Source organism: Schistocerca gregaria, chromosome 3, assembly GCF_023897955.1.
Source record: "Schistocerca gregaria isolate iqSchGreg1 chromosome 3, iqSchGreg1.2, whole genome shotgun sequence".
Taxonomy (NCBI): domain Eukaryota; kingdom Metazoa; phylum Arthropoda; class Insecta; order Orthoptera; family Acrididae; genus Schistocerca; species Schistocerca gregaria.
In genome coordinates, this window is record NC_064922.1 from 63,024,705 (window position 1) to 63,047,288 (window position 22,584).

Sequence of the window (22,584 nt, forward strand, 5' to 3'; positions counted from 1 at the left end):
CTGGAGGCATTCTGCAATCTGTGGCTTATCAGAGTTTTGATGAAACACAGAAATTGCATCGGGATTGAACACAACAGTCACCATGCGCACTTTCCTCCATGGGAGTAATTCTCAAACAGTCTACGCTTTGATCGGTCCCTGGAAGACCAGTAGTAGTTTCCGATGCACATCAGGAGGCATTCTGTAAACTGTGGACCTTCAAAGTGTTGATGAAACACAGAAATTGCCTCGGTATTGAATACAACAGTCACCATGCGCACTTTCCTCCATGGTAGTAATGTCTGAAACAGTCTACGATTTGTTCGTTCCCTGGGAGACCAGTAGTAGTTTCCGATGCACATCTGGAGGCAATCAGCAATCTGTGGACTATCAGAGTGTTGATGAAACACAGAAATTGCATCGCGATTGAATATAACAGTCACCATGCACACTTTCCTCCATGGGTGTAATGTCTCAAACAGTCTACGCTTTGATCGTTCCCAGAAAGACCAGTAGTAGTTTCCGTTGCTCATCTGGAGGCATTCTGTAACCTGTGGACTATCAGAGTGTTGATGAAACACAGAAAATGCATCGGGATTGAATACAACAGTCTCCATAGGCACTTTCCTCCATGGGAGTAATGTCTCAAAGAGTTTACTCTTTGATCGTTCCCTGGAAGACCAGTAGTAACTTCCGATGCACATCTGGAGGCATTCTGCAATCTGTGGCGTATCAGAGTGTTGATGAAACACAGAAATTGCATCGGGAATGAATACAACAGTCACCATGCACACTTTCCTCCATGGGAGTTATTCTCAAGCAGGCTACCATTTGATCGTTCCCTTGAAGACCAGTAGTAGTTTCCGATGCACATCGGAAGGCATTCTGTAATCTGTGGACTATCAGACTGTTGATGAAACACAGAAATTGCATCGGGATTGAATACAACAGTCACCATCCGCACTTTCCTCCATGGGAATAATGTCTCAAACAGTCTACACTTTGATCGTTCCCAGAAAGACCAGTAGTTGTTTTCGATGCACATCTGGAGGCAATCTGTATTCTGTGGACTATCAGATTGTTGATGAAACACAGAAATTGTACAATGATTGAATACAATAGTCACCATGCGCACTTTCCTCCATGGCAGTAATGTCTCAAACGGTACACGCTTTGATCGTTCCTTGGAAGACCAGTATTACTTTCCGATGCACATCTGGAGGCAATCTGTAATCTGTGGACTATCAGAATGTTGATGAAACACAGAAATTGCATCGGGATTGAATACAACAGTCACTATCCGCACTTTCCTCCAGGGCAGTAATGTCTGAAACAGTCTACGCTTTGATCGTTCCCAGGAAGACGAGTAGTAGTTTCCGATGCACATCTGGAGGCAATCAGTAATCTGTGGACTATCAGAGTGTTGATGAAACACAGAAAATACATCGCGATTGAATATAACAGTCACCGTACATACTTTCCTTCATGGGAGTAATGTCTCAAACAGTCTACGCTTTGATCGTTCCCAGAAAGACCAGTAGTAGTTTTCGATGCACATCTGGTGGCAATCTGTATTCTGTGGACTATCAGATTGTTGATGAAACACAGAAATTGCATAGGGATTGAAAACAACAGTCACCATGCGCACTTTCCTCCATGGGGGTAATCTCTCAAACAGTCTACGCTTTGATCGTCCAATAGAAGTCCAGTAGTAGTTTCCGATGCACATCTGGAGGCATTCTGTAATCTGTGGATTATCAGACTGTTGACAAAACACAGAAATTGCATCGGAATTGAATACAACAGTCACCATGCGCACTTTTCTCCATGGGAGTAATGTCTCAAACAGTCTACGCTTTGATCGTTCCCTGGAAGACCAGTAGTAGTTTCCGATTCACATCTGGTGGCATTCTGTAATCCGTGGACTATAAGACTGTTGACGAAACACAGAAATTGCATCGGAATTGAAAACAACAGTCACCATGCGCACTTTTCTCCATGGGAGTAATGTCTCAAACAGTCTACGCTGTGATCGTTCCCAGGAGGACCAGTAGTAGTTTCCGTTGCACATATGGAGGCAATCTGTATTCTGTGGACTATCAGACTGTTGATGAAACACAGAAATTGCATCGCGATTGAATATAACAGTCACCATGCACACTTTACTCCATGGGAGTAATGTCTTAAACATTCTACGCTTTGATCGTTCCCTGGAAGACCAGTAGTAGTTTCCGATGCACATCTGGTGGCATTTTGTAATCTGTGGAGTATCAGAGAGTTGATGAAACACGGAAATTGCATCGGGATTGAATACAACAGTTACTATGCGCACTTTCCTCCATGGGAGTAATGTCTTAAAACGTCTACGTTTTGATCATTCCCTGGAAGACCAGTAGTAGTTTCCGATTCACATCTTTAGGCATTCTGTGATCTGTGGACTATCAGACTGTTGAAGAAACACAGAAATTGATTTGGAATTGAATACAACAGTCACCATGCGCACATTTCTCCATTCGAGTAATGTCTCAAACAGTCAACGCTGTGATCGTACCCAGGAAAACGAGTAGTAGTTTCCGTTGCACATCTGGAGGCATTCTGTAACCTGTGGACTATCAGAGTGTTGATGAAACACAGAAAATGCATCGGGATTGAATACAACAGTCTCCATGGGCACTTTCCTCCATGGGAGTAATGTCTCAAAGAGTTTACTCTTTGATCGTTCCCTGAAAGACCAGTAGTAACTTCCGATGCACATCTGGAGGCATTCTGCAATCTGTGGCTTATCAGAGTGTTGATGAAACACAGATATTGCATCGGGAGTGAACACAACAGTCACCATGCGCACTTTCCTCCATGGGAGTAATTCTCAAACAGTCTACGCTTTGATCGGTCCCTGGAAGACCAGTAGTAGTTTCCGATGCACATCAGGAGGCATTCTGTAATCTGTGGACCTTCAAAGTGTTGATGAAACACAGAAAGTGCCTCGGTATTGAATACAACAGTCACCATGCGCACTTTCCTCCATGTTAGTAATGTCTGAAACAGTCTACGATTTGTTCGTTCCCTGGGAGACCAGTAGTAGTTTCCGATGCACATCTGGAGGCATTCTGTAATCTGTAGGTCTTCAAAGTGTTGATGTAACACAGAAATTGCATCGGGAGTGAATACAACAGTCACAATCCGCACTTTCCTCCTTGGGAGTAATCCTCAAGCAGGCTACGATTTGATCGTTCCCTGGAAGACCAGTAGTAGTTTCCGATGCACATCTGGAGGCATTCTGTAATCCGTGGACCTTCAAAGTGTCGATGAAACACAGAAATTGCATCGGTATTGAATACAACTGTCACCATGCGCACTTTCCTCCATGGGAGTAATGTCGGAAACAGTCTACGCTTTGATCGTTCCCTGGAAGACCAGAAGTAGTTTCCGATGCACATCTGGAGTCATTCTATATCTGTGGACCTTCAAAGTGTTGATGAAACACAGAAATTGCATCGTGAGGAATACAACAATCACCATCCGCACTTTCCGCCATGGGAGTAATGTCTCAAACAGTCTACTATTTGATCGTTCCCTGGAAGACCAGTAGTAGTTTCCTATGCACATCTGGAGGCATTCTGTAATCTGTGGACTATCAGAGTGTTGATGAAACACTAGAATTGCATCGGGATTGAATACAACAGTCACCATGCGCACTTTTCTCCATGGGAGTAATGTCTCAAACAGTCTACGCTTTGATCGTTCCCTGGAAGACCAGTAGTAGTTTCCGATTCACATCTGGAGGCATTCTGAAATCTGTGGACTATAAGACTGTTGACGTAACACAGAAATTGCATCGGAATTGAATACAACAGTCACCATGCGCACTTTTCTCCATGGGAGTAATGTCTGAAACAGTCTACGATTTGTTCGTTCCCTGGGAGACCAGTAGTAGTTTCCGATGCACATCAGGAGGCATTCTGTAATCTGTGGACCTATAAAGTTTTGATGAAACACAGAAATTGCATCGGGACTGAATACAACTGTCACCATGCGCAGTTTCCTCCATGGGAGTAATTCTCAAACAGTCTACGCTTTGATCGGTCCCTGTAAGACCAGTAGTAGTTTCCGACGCACATCTGGAGGCATTCTGTAATCTGTGGATCTTCAAAGGGTTGATGTAACACAGAAATTGCATCGGGAGTGAATACAACAGTCACCATCCGCACTTTCCTCCTTGGGAGTAATTCTCAACAGGCTACGATTTGATCGTTCCCTGGAAGACCAGTAGTAGTTTCCGATGCACATCTGAAGGCATTCCGTAAACTGTGAACTATCAAAATGTTGATGAAACACAGAAATTGCATCGGGATTGAATACAACAATCACCATCCGCACTTCCTCCATGGGAGTAATGTCTCAAACAGTCTACGCTTTTATCGTTCCCAGGAAGACAAGTAGTAGTTTTCGATGCACATCTGGAGGCAATCTGTATTCTGTGGACTATCAGATTGTTGATGAAACACAGAAATAGCATAAGGATTGAAAACAACAGTCACCATGCGCACTTTCCTCCATGGGAGTAATGTCTCAAACAGTCTACGCTTTGATCGTCCAATAGAAGTCCACTAGTAGTTTCCGATGCACGTCTGGAGGCATTCTGCAATCTGTGGATTGTCAGACTGTTGACAAAACACAGAAATTGCATCGGAATTGAATACAACAGTCACCATGCGCACTTTTCTCCATGGGAGTAATTTCTCAAACACTCTACGCTTTGATCGTTCCCAAAAGACGAGTAGTAGTTTCCGATGAACATCTGGAGGCAATCAGTAATCTGTGGACTATCAGAGTGTTGATGAAACACAGAAATTGCATCGCGATTGAATATAACAGTCACCATGCACACTTTACTCCATGGGAGTAATGTCTCAAACAGTCTACGCTTTGATAGTTCCCAGAAAGACCAGTAGTAGTTTTCGATGCTCATATGGAGGCAATCTGTATTCTGTGGACTATCAGATTGTTGATGAAACACAGAAATTGTACAAGGATTGAATACAATAGGCACCATGCGGCCTTTCCTCCATGGGAGTAATGTCTCAAACGGTACACGCTTTGATCGTTCCCTGGAAGACCAGTATTACTTTCCGATGCACATCTGAAGGCATTCTGTAATCTGTGGACTATCAGAATGTTGATGAAACACAGAAATTGCATCGGAATTGAATACAACAGTCACCATGCGCACTTTTCTCCATGGGAGTAATTTCTTAAACAGTCAACGCTGTGATCGTACCCAGGAAAACCAGTAGTAGTTTCCGTTGCACATCTGGAGGCATTCTGTAACCTGTGGACTATCAGAGTGTTGATGAAACACAGAAAATGCATCGGGATTGAATACAAAAGTCTCCATGGGCACTTTCCTCCATGGGAGTAATGTCTCAAAGAGTTTACTCTTTGATCGTTCCCTGGAAGACCAGTAGTAACTTCCGATGCACATCTGGAGGCATTCTGCAATCTGTGGCTTATCAGAGTTTTGATGAAACACAGAAATTGCATCGGGATTGAACACAACAGTCACCATGCGCACTTTCCTCCATGGGAGTAATTCTCAAACAGTCTACGCTTTGATCGGTCCCTGGAAGACCAGTAGTAGTTTCCGATGCACATCAGGAGGCATTCTGTAAACTGTGGACCTTCAAAGTGTTGATGAAACACAGAAATTGCCTCGGTATTGAATACAACAGTCACCATGCGCACTTTCCTCCATGGTAGTAATGTCTGAAACAGTCTACGATTTGTTCGTTCCCTGGGAGACCAGTAGTAGTTTCAGATGCACATCTGGAGGAATTCTGTAATCTGTGGACCTTCAAAGTGTTGATGTAACACAGAACTTGCATCGGGAGTGAATACAACAGTCACCATTAGCACTTTCCACCTTGGGAGTAATTCTCAAGCAGGCTACGATTTGATCGTTCCCTGGAAGACCAGTAGTAGTTTCCGATGCACATCTGGAGGCATTCTGTAATCCGTGGACTATCAGACTGTTGATGAAACACAGAAATTGCATCGGGATTGAATACAACAGTAACCATCCGCACTTTCCTCCATGGGAGTAATGTCTCAAACAGTCTACGCTTTGATCGTTCCCAGAAAGACCAGTAGTAGTTTTCGATGCACATCTGCAGGCAATCTGTATTCTGTGGACTATCAGATTGTTGATGAAACACAGAAATAGCATAAGGATTGAAAACAACAGTCACCATGCGCACTTTCCTCCATGGGAGTAATGTCTCAAACAGTCTACGCTTTGATCGTCCAATAGAAGTCCACTAGTAGTTTCCGATGCACATCTGGAGGCATTCTGCAATCTGTGGATTATCAGACTGTTGACAAAACACAGAAATTGCACCGGAATTGAATACAACAGTCACCATGCGCACTTTTCTCCATGGGAGTAATGTCTCAAACAGTCTACGCTTTGATCGTTCCCTGGAAGACCAGTAGTAGTTTCCGTTGCACATCTGGAGGCATTATGTAACCTGTGGACTATCAGACTGTTGATGAAACACAGAAATTGCATCGGGATTGAATACAACAGTAACCATCCGCACTTTCCTCCATGGGAGTAATGTCTCAAACTGTCTACGCTTTGATCGTTCCCAAAAGACGAGTAGTAGTTTCCGATGCACATCTGGAGGCTATCAGTAATCTGTGGACTATCAGATTGTTGATGAAACACAGAAATAGCATAAGGATTGAAAACAACAGTCACCATGCGCACTTTCCTCCATGGTAGTAATGTCTGAAACAGTCTACGATTTGTTCGTTCCCTGGGAGACCAGTAGTAGTTTCAGATGCACATCTGGAGGAATTCTGTAATCTGTGGACCTTCAAAGTGTTGATGTAACACAGAACTTGCATCGGGAGTGAATACAACAGTCACCATCCGCACTTTCCTCCTTGGGAGTAATTCTCAAGCAGGCTACGATTTGATCGTTATCTGCAAGACCAGTAGTAGTTTCTGATGCACATCTGGAGGCATTCTGTAATTCGTGGACCTTCAAAGTGTCGATGAAACACAGAAATTGCATCGGTATTGAATACAACAGTCACCATGCGCACTTTCCTCCATTTGAGTAATGTCTGAAACAGTCTACGCTTTGATCGTTCCCTGGAAGACCAGAAGTAGTTTCCGATGCACATCTGGAGTCATTCTATATCTGTAAACCTTCAAAGTGTTGATGAAACACAGAAATTGCCTCTTGATGTATACAACAATCACCATCCCCACTTTCCTCCATGGGAGTAATGTCTCTAACAGTCTACTATTTGATCGTTCCCTGGAAGACCAGTAGTAGTCTCCTATGCACGTCTGGAGGCATTCTGTAATCTGTGGACTATCAGAGTGTTGATGAAACACTAGAATTGCATCGGGATTGAATACAACAGTCACCATGCGCACTTTCCTCCGTGTGAGTAATGTCTCAAACAGTCTACGCTTTGATCGTTCAATAGAAGTCCAGTAGTAGTTTCAGATGTACATCTGGAGGCATTCTGTAATCTGTGGATTATCAGACTGTTGACAAAACACAGAAATTGCATCGGAATTGAATACAACAGTCACCATTCGCACTTTTCTCCATGGGAGTAATGTCTCAAGCAGCCTACGCTGTGATCGTTCCCAGGAAAACCAGTAGTAGTTTCCGTTGCACATCTGGAGGCATTCTGTAACCTGTGGACTATCAGAGTGTTGATGAAACACAGAAAATGCATCGGGATTGAATACAACAGTCTCCATAGGCACTTTCCTCCATGGGAGTAATGTCTCAAAGAGTTTACTCTTTGATCGTTCCCTTGAAGGCCAGTAGTAACTTCCGAAGCACATCTGGAGGCATTCTGCAATCTGTGGCGTATCAGAGTGTTGATGAAACACAGAAATTGCATCGGGACTGAATACAACTGTCACCATGCGCAGTTTCCTCCATGGAGTAATTCTCAAACAGTCTACGCTTTGATCGGTCCCTGTAAGACCAGTAGTAGTTTCCGATGCACATCTGGAGGCATTCTGTAATCTGTGGACCTTCAAAGTGTTGATGAAACACAGAAATTGCCTCGGTATTGAATACAACAGTCATTATGCGCACTTTCCTCCATGGGAGTAATGTCTGAAACAGTCTACGATTTGTTCGTTCCCTGGGAGACCAGTAGTAGTTTCCGATGCACATCTGGAGGCATTCTGTAATCTGTGGACCTTCAAAGTGTTAAAGTAACACAGAAATTGCATTGGGTGTGAATACAACAATCACCATCCGCACTTTCCTCCATGTGAGTAATTCTCAAGCAGGCTACGATTTGATCGTTCCCTTGAAGACCAGTAGTAGTTTCCGATGCACATCTGGAGTCAATCAGTAATCTGTGGACTATCAGAGTGTTAATGAAACACAGAAATTGCATCGCGATTGAATATAACAGTCACCATGCACACTTTCCTCCATGGGTGTAATGTGTCTAACAGTCTACGCTTTGATCGTTCCCAGAAAGACCAGTAGTTGTTTTCGATGCACATCTGGAGGCAATCTGTATGCTGTGGACTATCAGATTGTTGATGAAACACAGAAATTGTACAATGATTGAATACAATAGTCACCATGCGCACTTTACTCCATGGCAGTAATGTCTGACACAGTCTACGCTTTGATCGTTCCCAGGAAGACGAGTAGTAGTTTCCGATGCACATCTGGAGGCAATCAGTAATCTGTGGACTATCAGAGTGTTAATGAAACACAGAAATTGCATCGCGATTGAATATAACAGTCACCATACACACTTTCCTCCATGGGAGTAATGTCTCAGTCTACGCTTTGATCGTTCCCAGAAAGACCAGTAGTAGTTTTCGATGCACATCTGGTGGCAATCTGTATTCTGTGGACTGTCAGAGTGTTTATGAAACACAGAAATTGCATAAGGATTGAAAACAACAGTCACCATGCGCACTTTCCTCCATGGGAATAATGTCTCAAACAGTCTACGCTTTGATCATTCAATAGAAGTCCACTAGTAGTTTCCGATGCACATCTGGAGGCATTCTGTAATCTGTGGATTATCAGACTGTTGACAAAACACAGAAATTGCTTCGGAATTGAATACAACAGTCACCATGCGCACTTTTCTCCATGGGAGTAATGTCTCAAACAGTCTACGCTTTGATCGTTCCCTGGAAGACCAGTAGTAGTTTCCGATTCACATCTGGTGGCATTCTGTAATCTGTGGACTATAAGACTGTTGACGAAACACAGAAATTGCATCGGAATTGAATACAACAGTCACCATTCGCACTTTTCTCCATGGGAGTAATGTCTCAAACAGTCTACGCTGTGATCGTTCCCAGGAAGACCAGTAGTAGTTTCCGTTGCACATCTGGAGGCATTCTGTAACCTGTGGACTATCAGAGTGTTGATGAAACACAGAAAATGCATCGGGATTGAATACAACAGTCTCCATGTTCACTTTCCTCCATGGGAGTAATGTCTAAAAGAGTTTACTCTTTGATTGTTCCCTGGAAGACCAGTAGTAACTTCCGATGTACATCTGGCGGCATTCTGTAATCTGTGGACTGTCAGAGTATAGATGAAACACAGAAATTGCATCGGGATGGAATACAACAGTGACCATGCGCCCTTTCCTCCATGTGAGAAATGTCTCAACCAGTCTACGCTTTGATCGTTCCCTGTAAGGCCAGTAGTAGATTCCGATGCACATCTGGAGGCATTCTGTAATCTGTGGACAATCAGAGTGTTAATGAAACACAGAAAATGCATCGGGAATGAATACAACAGTCACCATACGCACTTTCCTCCATGGGAGTAATGTCTGAAACAGTCTACGGTTTGTTCGTTCCCTGGGAGACCAGTAGTAGTTTTCGATGAACATCTGGAGGCGTTCTGTAATCTGTGGACTATCACAGTGTTGATGAAAAACAGAAATTGCATCGGGATTGAATACAACAGTTACCATGCGCTCTTTCCTCCATGGAAGTAATTCTCAAACAGTCTACGTTTTGATCGTTCCTAGGAAGATCAGTAGTAGTTTCCGACGCACATATGGAGACAATCTGTAATCTGTGGACCTTCAAAGTGTTGATGAATCACAGAAATTGCCTCGGGATTGAGTACAACCGTCACCATGCGCACTTTCCTCTGTGGGAGTAATGTCTGAAACAGTCTACGCCTTTATTGTTCCCTGGAAGACCAGTAGTAGTTAACGATGCACATCTAGATAAATTCTGTAATTTGTGGACTATCAGAGTGTTGATGAAACACAGAAATTGCATCGCGATTGAATACAACAGTCACCGTGCGCACTTTTCTCCATGGGAGTAATGTCTCAAAGAGTTTACGCTTTCATCGTTCCCTGGAAGACCAGTAGTAGTTTCCGATGCACATCTGGAGGCATTCTGTAATCTGTGGACTATCAGAGTCTTGATGAAACACAGAAATTGCATCGGGATTGAATACAACAGTCACCATCTGCACTTTCCTCCATGGGAGTAATTCTCAAGCAGGCTACGTTTTGATCGTTCCCTGGAAGACCAGTAGTAGTTTCCGACGCACATCTGAAGGCATTCTGTAATCTGTGGACAATCAGACTGTTGATGAAACACAGAAATTGCATCGGGATTGAATACAACAGTCACCGTACTCACTTTCCTCCATGGGAGTAATGTCTGAAACAGTCTACGGTTTGTTCGTTCCCTGGGAGACCAGTAGTAGTTTTCGATGAACATCTGGAGGCGTTCTGTAATCTGTGGACTATCACAGTGTTGATGAAAAACAGAAATTGCATCGGGATTGAACACAACAGTTACCATGCGCTCTTTCCTCCATGGAAGTAATTCTCAAACAGTCTACGTTTTGATCGTTCCTAGGAAGACCAGTAGTAGTTTCCGACGCACATTTGGAGACAATCTGTAATCTGTGGACCTTCAAAGTGTTGATGAAACACAGAAATTGCCTCGGGATTGAATACAACCGTCACCATGCGCACTTTCCTCTGTGGGAGTAATGCCTCAAACAGTCTACGCCTTTATTGTTCCCTGGAAGACCAGTAGTAGTTAACGATGCACATCTAGATAAATTCTGTAATTTGTGGACTATCAGAGTGTTGATGAAACACAGAAATTGCATCGCGATTGAATACAACAGTCACCATGCGCACTTTCCTCCATGGGAGCAATGTTTCAAACAGTCTACGTTTTGATCGTTCCCTGGAAGACCAGTTGTAGTTTCCGATGCACATCTGGAGGCATTCTATAATCCGTGGACCTTCAAAGTATCGATGAAACACAGAAATTGAATCGGTATTGAATACAACAGTCACAATGCGCACTTTCCTCCATGGAGTAATGTCTCAAACAGTCTACGCTTTGATCGTTCGCTGGAAAACCAGTAGTAGTTTCCGATGCACATCTGAAGGCATTCTGTACTCTGTGGACCTTCAAAGTGTCGGTGAAACACAGATATTGCATCGGGAGTGAATACAACAGTCACCATCCGCACTTTCCTCCATGGGAGTAATGTCCCTAACAGTCTACGCTTTGATCGTTCCCTGGAAGACCAGTAGTAGTTTCCGATGCACATTTCGGGGCATTCTGTAATCTGTGGACTATCAGAGTGTTGATGAAACACAGAAATTGCATCGGGATTGAATACAACAGTCACCATGTTCACTTTCCTCCATGGGAGTAGTGTCTCAAACAGTCTACGCTTTGATCGTTACCTGGAAGGCGAGTAGCAGTTTCCGCTGCACATCGGGGGGCATTCTGTAATATGATGAAACACAGAAATTGCATCGGGATTGAATACAACAGTCACCATGCGCACTTTCCTCCATGGGAGTAATGTGTCAAAGAGTCTACGCTTTGATCGTTCCCTGGATGACCATCAGTAGTTTCCGAAGCACATCTGGAGGCATCGTGTAATCTGTGGACTATCAGAGTATTGATGAAACACAGAACTTACATCGGGACTGAATACAACAGTCACCATGCGCACTTTCCTGAGTGGGAGTAATATCTGAAACAGTCTACGCTTTGATCGTTCCCAGGAACACCAGAAGTAGTTTCCGATGCAAATCTGGAGGCATTCTGTAATCTGTGGACTATCAGAGTGTTGAAGAAACACAGAAATTGCATCGGGACTGAATACAACAATCACCATGTGCACTTTCCTTCATGGGAGTAATGTCTCAAACAATCTACGCTTTGATCGATCCCAGGAAGACCAGTAGTAGTTTCCGATGCACATCTGGAGGCATTCTGTAATCTGTGGACTATCAGAGTGTTGATGAAACACAGAAAATGCATCGGGAATGAATACAACAGTCACCATGCGCACCTGCCTCCATGGGAGTAATGTCTGAAACAGTCTACGCTATGATCGTTCCCTTTGAGACCATTAGTAGTTTCCGATGCACATCTGGAGGAATTCTGTCCTCCGTGGACCTTCAAAGTGTTGATGAAACAGAGAAATTGCATCGGGATTGAATACAACAGTCACCATCCGCACTTTCCTCCATGGGGGTAATGTCTCAAACAGTCTACAATTTGATCGTTCCCTGGAAGACCAGTGGTAGTTTCCGATGTACATCTGGAGGCATTCTGTAATCTGTGGACTATCAGAGTATTGATGAAACACAGATATTACATCGGGATTGAATACAACAGTCACCATGCGCACGTTCCTCCATGGGAGAAATGTCTCTAACAGTCTACGATTTGATCGTTCCCTGGAAGACTATTAGTAGTTTCCGATGCACATCTGGAGGCATTCTGTAATCTGTGAACTATCAGAGTGTTGATGAAACACAGAAATTGCATTGGGATTGAATACAACATTCACCGTGCGCACTTTCCTCCATTGGTGTAGTGTCTCAGACAGTCTACGATTTGATCGTTCCCAGGAAGACCAGTAGTAGTTTCAGGTGCACATCTGCAGACATTCTGTAATCTGTGGACTATCAGAGTATTGATGAAACACAGAAATTGCATCGGGATTGAATACAACAGTCATCTTGCGCACATTCCTGAATGGGAGTAATGTCTCAAACAGTCTACGCTGTGATCGTTCCCAGGAAGACCAGAAGTAGTTTCCGATTTACATCTGGAGGCATTCTGTAATCTGTGGACTATCAGAGTGTTGATGAAACACAGAAATTGCATCGGGACTGAATACAACAATCACCATGTGCACTCTCCTGAATGGGAGTAATGTCTCAAACAGTCTACGCTTTGATCCTTCCCAGGATGTGCAGAAGTAGTTTCCGATGCACATCTGGAGGCATTCTGTAATCTGTGGACTATCAGAGTGTTGATGAAACACAGAAATTGCATCGGGACTGAATACAACAATCACAATGTGCACTTTCCCTCATGGGAGTAATGTCTCAAACAATCTACGCTTTGATCGATCCCAGGAAGACCAGTAGTAGTTTCCGATGTACATCTGGAGGCATTCTGTAATCCGTGGACTAGCAGAGTGTTGATGAAACACAGAAAATGCATCGGGATTGAATACAACAGTCACCATGCGCACTTTCCTCCATGGGAGTAGTGTCTCAACCAGTCTACGCTTTGATCGTTCCCTGGAAGACCAGTAGTAGTTTCCGATGCACATCTGGAGGCATTCTGTAATCTGTGGACTATCAGAGTATTGATGAAACACAGAAATTACATCGGGATTGAATACAACAGTCACCATGCGCACTTTCCTTCATGGGAGAAATGTCTCTATTAGTCTACGATTTGATCGGTCCCTGGAAGTCCAGTAGTAGTTTCCGATGCACATCTGGAGGCATTCTGTAATCTGTGGACTATCTGAGTGTTGATGAAACACAGTAATTGCATCGGGATTGAATACAACATTCACCATGCGCACTTTCCTCCATGGGAGTAGTGTCTCAACCAGTCTACGCTTTGATCGTTCCCTGGAAGGCCTGTAGCAGTTTCCGCTGCACATCTGGAGGCATTCTGTAATCTGTGGACAATCAGAGTGTTGATGAAACACAGAAATTGCATCGGGATTGAATACAAAGGTCACCATGCGCACTTTCCTCCATGCGAGTCATTTCTCAAACAGTCTACGCTTTGATCGTTCCCAGGAAGACCAGTAGTAGTCTATGATGCACATCTGGAGGCATTATGTAATCTGTGGACTATCAGAGTGTTGATGAAACACAGAAAGTGATTCGGGATTGGATACAACAGTCACCATGCGTACTTTCCTCCATGGAAGTAATGTCTCAAACAGTTCACGCTTTGATCGTTCCCTGGAAGACCTGGAGTAGTTTCCGATGCACGTCTAAAGGCATTCAGTAATCTGTGGACTATCAGAGTGTAGATGAAACACAGAAATTGCATCGGGATTGAATACAACAGTTACCATGCGCACTTTCCTCCATGGGAGTAATGTCTCAAAGAGTTTACTCTCTGATCGTTCCCTGGAAGACCAGTAGTAACTTCCGATGCACATCTGGAGGTATTCTGTTATCTGTGGAGTATCACAGTGCTGATGAAACACAGAAATTGCATCGGGATTGAATACAACAGTCACCATGCGCACTATCCTCCATGGGAGTAATTCTCAAACAGTCTACTTTTTGATCGTTCCCTGGAAGACCAGTAGTAGTTTCCGATGCACATCTGGAGGCATTCTGTAATCTGTGGACTATCAGAGAGGTAACGAAACACAGAAATTGTATCAGGATTGAATACAACAGTCACCATCAGCACTTTCCTCCATGGGAGTAATTCTCAAGCAGGCTACGTTTTGATCGTTCCCTGGAAGACCAGTAGTAGTTTCCGACGCACATCTGGAGACAATCTGTAATCTGTGGACTATCAGAGTGTCGATGAAACACAGAAATTCCATCGGGATTGAAAGCAACAGTCACCATGCGCACTTTCCTCCATGGGAGTAATGTCTCAAACAGTCTTCACTTTGATCGTCCCTGGAAGACCAGTAGTAGTTTCCGATGCACATCTGGAGGCATTCTGTAATCTGTGGACTATCAGAGTGTTTAGGAACACATAAATTGCTTTGGGATTGAATACAACAGTCACCATGCGCACTTTCCTCTATGGGAGTAATTCTCAAACAGTCTACGCTGTGATCGTTCCCAGGAAGACCAGTAGAAGTTTCCGATGCACATCTGGAGGCATTCTGTAATCTGTGGACCTTCAAAGTGATGATGAAACACCGAAATTGCCTCGGTATTGAATACAACAGTCACCATGCGCACTTTCCTCCATGGGAGTATTGTCTGAAGCAGTCTACGTTTTGATTGTTCCCTGGAAGACCAGTAGTAGTTTCCGATGCACATCTGGAATCATTCTGTAATCTGTGGACCTTCGAAGTGTTGATGAAACACAGCAATTACATCGGGAGTGAATGCAACAGTCACCATCCACACCTTCCTCCATGGGAGTAATTCTCAAACAGGCTACGATTTGATCGTTCCCTGGAAGACCAGTAGTAGTTTCCGATAAACATCTAGAGGCATTCTGTAATCTGTGGACTATCAGAGTGTTGATGAAACACGGAAATTGCATCGGGATTGAATACAACAGTCACCATGCGCAGTTTCCTCCATGGGAGTAAAGTCTCAAACAGTCTACGGTTTGATCGTTCCCTGGGAGACCAGTAGCAGTTTACGATGCACATCTGGAGGCATTCTGTAATCTGTGGACTATCAGACTTTTGATGAAATACAGGAGTTGCATCGGGATTGAATACGACAGGCGCCATGCGCACTTTCCTCAATGGGAGTAGTGTCTCAGAGAGTCTACGCTTTGATCGTTCCCAGGAAGACCAGTAGTAGTTTCCGGTGCACATCTTTAGGCATTCTGTAATCTGTGGACTATCAGAGTGTTGGTGAAACACAGAAAATGCATCGGGATTGAATACAACAGTCTCCATGGGCACTTTCTCCCATTGGAGTAATGACTCAAAGTGTTTACGCTTTGATCGTTCCCAGGAAGACCAGTAGTAGATTTCGGTGCACATCTGGAGGCATTCCGTAATCTGTGGACTATCAGAGTGTTGATGAAACACAGTAATTGCATCGGGATTGAATACAGCAATCACCATGCGCACTTTCCTCTATGGGAGTAATGTCTCTAACTGTCTACGGTTTGATCGTTCCCTGGAAGACCAGTAGTAGTTTACGATGCACATCTGGAGGCATTCTGTAATCTGTGGACTATCAGACTTTTGATGAAATACAGATGTTTCATCGGGATTGAATACGACAGGCACCATGCGCACTTTCCTCAATGGGAGTAATGTCTCAGACAGTCTACGATTTGATCGTTCCAAGGAAGACCAGTAGTAGTTTCAGGTGCACATCAGGATGCATTCTGTAATCTGTGGACTATCAGAGTGCTGATGAAACACAGAAAATGCATCGGGATTGAATACAACAGTCTCCAAGGGCACTTTCTCCCATGGGAGTAATGACTCAAAGAGTTTATGCTTTGATCGTTCCCAGGAAGACCAGTAGTAGTTTCCGGTGCGCATCTGGAGGCATTCTGTAATCTGTGGACTATCAGAGTGTTGATGAAACTCAGAAATTGCATCGGGATTGAATACAGCAATCACCATGAGCACTTTCCTCTATGGGAGTAATGTCTATAACAGTCTACGCTTTGATCGTTCCCTGGAAGACCAGTAGTAGTTTCCGATGCATATCTGGAGGCATTCTGTAATCTGTGGACTATCAGAGTGCTGATGAAACACAGAAATTGCATCGGGATTGAATACAACAGTCACCATGAGCACTTTCCTCCATGGGAGTAATGTCTCAAACAGTCTACGCTTTGATCGTTCCCCGGAAGACCAGTAGTAGTTTCCGAAGCATATCTGGAGGCATTCTGTAATCTGTGGACTATAAGAGTGTTGATGAAACACAGAAATTGCATTGGGACTGAATATGACAGTCACCGTGCGCACTTTCCTCCATGGGAGTTATGTCTCAAAGAGTCTACGCTTTGATCGTTCCCAGGAAGACCAGTAGTACTTTCCGATGCACATCTGGAGGCATTCTGTAATCTGTGGACTATCAGAGTGTTGATGAAACACAGAAAATGCATCGGGATTGAATACAATAGACTCCATGGGCACTTTCTCCCATGGGAGTAATGACTCAAAGAGTTTACGCTTTGATCGTTCCCTGGAAGACCATTAGTAGTTTCCGATGCACATCTGGAGGCATTCTGTAATCTGTGGACTATCAGACTGTTGATGAAACTCAGAAATTGCATCGGGATTGAATACAACAGTCACCATGCGCAGTTTCCTCCATGGGAGTAATGTCTCAAACAGTCTACGGTTTGATCGTTCCCTGGAAGACTAGTTGTAGTTTACGATGCACATCTGGAGGCATTCTGTAATCTGTGGACTATCAGAGTGTTGATGAAACACAGAAATTGCATTGGGACTGAATACGACAGTCACCATGCGCACTTTCCTCCATGGGAGTAATGTATCAAACTTTCTACGCTTTGATCGTTCCCAGGAAGACCAGTAGTAGTTTCCGATGCACATCTGGAATCATTCTGTAATCTGTGGACTATCAGAGTGTTGATGAAACACAGAAATTGCATCGGGATTGAATACAGCAGTCACCATGCGCACTTTCCTCCATGGGAGTAATGTCTCTAACAGTCTACGCTTTGATCGTTCCCTGGAAGACCAGTAGTAGTTTCCGATGCACATCTGGAGGCATTCTGTAATCTGTGGACTATCAGAGTGTTGATGAAACACAGAAATTGCATTGGGACTGAATACGACAGTCACCATGCGCACTTTATTCCATGGGAGTTATGTATCAAACATTCTACGCTTTGACCGTTCCCAGGAAGACCAGTAGTAGTTTCCGATGCACATCTGGAGACAATCTGTAATCTGTGGACTATCAGAGTGTTGATGAAACACGGAAATTGCATCGGGATTGAATACAACAGTCATCATGCGCAGTTTCCTCCATGGGAGTAATGTCTCAAACAGTCTACGGTTTGATCGTTCCCTGGAAGACTAGTAGTAGTTTACGATGAACATCTGGAGGCATTCTATAATCTGTGGACTATCAGAGTGTTGATGAAACACAGAAAATGCATCGGGATTGAATACAACATTCTCCATGGGCACATTCTCCCATGGGAGTAATGACTCAAAGAGTTTACCCTTTGATCGTTCCCAGGAAGACCAGTAGTAGTTTCCGGTGCACATCTGGAGGCATTCTGAAATCTGTGGACTATCACAGTGTTTAGGAACACAGAAATTGCATCGGGATTAAATACAGCAATCACCATGCGCACTTTCCTCTATGGGAGTAACGTCTCTAACAGTCTATGCTTTGATCGTTCCCTGGAAGACCAGTAGTAGTTTCCGATTCACATCTGGAGGCATTCTGTAATCTGTGGACTATTAGAGTGTTGATGAAACACAGAAATTGCATTGGGACTGAATATGACAGTCACCATGCGCACTTTCCTCCATGGGAGTAATGTCTCAAACAGTCTACGCTTTGATCGTTCCCAGGAAGACCAGTAGTAGTTTCCGATGCATATCTGGAGACAATCTGTAATCTGTGGATTATTAGAGTGTTGATGAAACACGGAAATTGCATCGGGATTGAATACAACAGTCACCATGCGCAGTTTCCTCCATGGGAGTAATGTCTCAAACAGTCTACGGTTTAATCGTTCCCAGGAAGACCAGTAGTAGTTTAATATTCACATCAGGAGGCATTCTGTAATCTGTGGACTATCAGACTTTTGATGAAATACAGAAGTTGCATCGGGATTGAATACGACAGGCACCATGGGCACTTTCTCCCATGGCAGTAATGACTCAAAGAGATTACGCTTTGATCGTTCACTGGAAGACCGGTAGTAGCTTCCGATGCACATCCGGAGGCACTCTGTAATCTGTGGACTATCAGAGTGTTAAGGAACACAGAAATTGCTTTGGGATTGAATACAAAAGTCACCATGCGCACTTTCCTCCATGGGAGTAGTTCTCAAACAGTCTACGCTTTGATCGTTCCCTGGAAGACCAGTAGTAGTTTCCGATGCACATCTGGAGGCATTCTGTAATCTGTGGACCTTCAAAGTGTTGATGAAACAGAGAAATTGCCTCGGTATTGAATACAACAGTCACCATGCGCACTTTCCTCCATGGGAGTAATGTCTGAAACAGTCTACGCTTTGATCGTTCCCTGGAAGACCAGTAGTAGTTTCGGATGCACATCTGGAATCATTCTGTAATCTGTGGACCTTCGAAGTGTTGATGAAACATAGAAATTACATCGGGAGTGAATACAACGGTCACCATCCGCACTTTCCTCCATGGGAGTAATTCTCAAACAGGCTACGATTTGATCGTTCCCTGGAAGACCAGTAGTAGTTTCCGATGCACATCTGGAGGCATTCTGTAATCTGTGGACTATCAGACTGTTGATGAAACACAGAAATTGCATCGGGATTGAATACAACAGTCTCCATGGGCACATTCTCCCATGGGAGTAATGACTCTAAGAGTTTACCCTTTGATCGTTCCCAGGAAGACCAGTAGTAGTTTCCGGTGCACATCTGGAGGCATTCTGTAATCTGTGGACTATCACAGTGTTTAGGAACACAGAAATTGCATCGGGATTGAATACAGCAATCACCATTCGCACTTTCCTCTATGGGAGTAACGTCTCTAACAGTCTACGCTTTGATCGTTCCCTTGAAGACCAGTAGTAGTTTCCGATGCACATCTGGAGGCATTCTGTAATCTGTGGACTATCAGAGTGCTGATGAAACACAGAAATTGCATCGGGATTGAATACAACAGTCACCATGAGCACTTTCCTCCATGGGAGTAATGTCTCAAACAGTCTACGCTTTGATCGTTCCCTGGAAGACCAGTAGTAGTTTCCGATGCACATCTGGAGGCATTCTGTAATCTGTGGACTATTAGAGTGTTGATGAAACACAGAAATTGCATTGGGACTGAATATGACAGTCACCATGCGCACTTTCCTCCATGGGAGTAATGTCTCAAACAGTCTACGCTTTGATCGTTCCCAGGAAGACCAGTAGTAGTTTCCGATGCACATCTCGAGACAATCTGTAATCTGTGGACTATCAGAGTGTTGATGAAACACGGAAATTGCATCGGGATTGAATACAACAGTCACCATGCGCAGTTTCCTCCATGGGAGTAATGTCTCAAACAGTCTACGAATTGATCGTTCCCAGGAAGACCAGTAGTAGTTTAATATGAACATCTGGAGGCATTCTGTAATCTGTGGACTATCAGACTTTTGATGAAATACAGAAGTTGCATCGGGATTGAATACGACAGGCACCATGGGCACTTTCTCCCATGGCAGTAATGACTCAAAGAGTTTACGCTTTGATCGTTCACTGGAAGACCAGTAGTAGCTTCCGATGCACATCCGGAGGCATTCTGTAATTTGTGGACTATCAGAGTGTTTAGGAACACAGAAATTGCTTTGGGATTGAATACAAAAGTCACCATGCGCACTTTCCTCCATTGGTGTAATGTCTGAAACAGTCTACGCTTTGATCGTTCCCTGGAAGACCAGTAGTAGTTTCCGATGCACATCTGGAATCATTCTGTAATCTGTGGACCTTCGAAGTGTTGATGAAACACAGAAATTACATCGGGAGTGAATACAACAGTCACCATCCGCACTTTCCTCCATGGGAGTAATTCTCAAACAGGCTACGATTTGATCTTTCCCTGGAAGACCAGTAGTAGTTTCCGATGCACATCTGGAGGCATTCTGTAATCTGTGGACTATCAGACTGTTCATGAAACACAGAAAATGCATCGGGATTGAATACAACAGTCACCATACGCACTTTCCTCCATGGGTGCAATGTCTGAAACAGTCTACGCTTTGATCGTTCGCAGGAAGACCACTAGTAGTTTACGATGCACATCTGGAGACAATCTGTAACCTGTGGACTATAAGAGCGTTGATGAAACACAGAAATTGCATCGGGATTGAATACAACAGTCACCATGCCCACTTTCCTCCATGGGAGTAATGTCTCAAACAGTCCACACTTTTATCGTCCCTGGAAGACCAGTGGTAGTGTCCGATGCACATCTGGAGACAATCTGTATTCTGTGGACTATCAGAGTGTTTATGAAACAGGGAAATTGCATCGGGATTGAATACAACAGTCATCATGCGCAGTTTCCTCCATGGGAGTAATGTCTCAAACAGTCTACGGTTTGATCGTTCCCAGGAAGACCAGTACTAGTTTAATATGCACATCTGGAGGCATTCTGTAATCTGTGGACTATCAGAGTGTTGATGAAACACAGAAAATGCATCGGGATTGAATACAACAGTCACCATTCGCACTTTCCTCCATGGGAGTAATATCTCAAACAGTCTACGCTTTGATCGTTCCCAGGAAGCTCAGAAGTAGTTTCCGATGCACATCTGGAAGCATTCTGTAATCTGTGGACTTTCAGAGTGTTGATGAAACACAGATATTGCATCTGGATTGATTACAACATTCACCATGTGCACTTTCCTTCATGGGAGTAATGTTTCAAAAAATCTACGCTTTGATCGATCCCAGGAAGACCAGTAGTAGTTTCCGATGCACATCTGGAATCATTCTGTAATCTGTGTACCTTCGAAGTGTTGATGAAACACAGAAATTACATCGGGAGTGAATACAACAGTCACCATCCGCACTTTCCTCCATGGGAGTAATTCTCAAACAGGCTACAATTTGATCGTTCCCTGGAAGACCAGTAGTAGTTTCCGATGCACATCTGGAGGCATTCTGTAATCTGTGGACTATCAGACTGTTGATGAAACACAGAAATTGCATCGGAATTGAATACAACAGTCTCCATGGGCACATTCTCCCATGGGAGTAATGACTCAAAGAGTTTACCCTTTGATCGTTCCCAGGAAGACCAGTAGTAGTTTCCGGTGCACATCTGGAGGCATTCTGTAATCTGTGAACTATCACAGTGTTTAGGAACACAGAAATTGCATCGGGATTGAATACAGCAATCACCATGCGCACTTTCCTCTATGGGAGTAACGTCTCTAACAGTCTACGCTTTGATCGTTCCCTGGAAGACCAGTAGTAGTTTCCGATGCTCATATGGAGGCAATCTGTATTCTGTGGACTATCAGATTGTTGATGAAACACAGAAGTTGTACAAGGATTGAATACAATAGTCACCATGCGCACTTTCCTCCATGGGAGTAATGTCTCAAACGGTACACGCTTTGATCGTTCCCTGGAAGACCAGTATTACTTTCCGATGCACATCTGGAGGCATTCTGTAATCTGTGGACTATCAGAATGTTGATGAAACACAGAAATTGCATCGGAATTGAATACAACAGTCACCATGCGCACTTTTCTCCATGGGAGTAATGTCTCAAACAGTCTACGCTTTGATCGTTCCCAGGAAGACCAGTAGTAGTTTAATATGCACATCTGGAGGCATTCTGTAATCTGTGGACTATCAGACTTTTGATGAAATACAGAAGTTGCATCGGGATTGAATACGA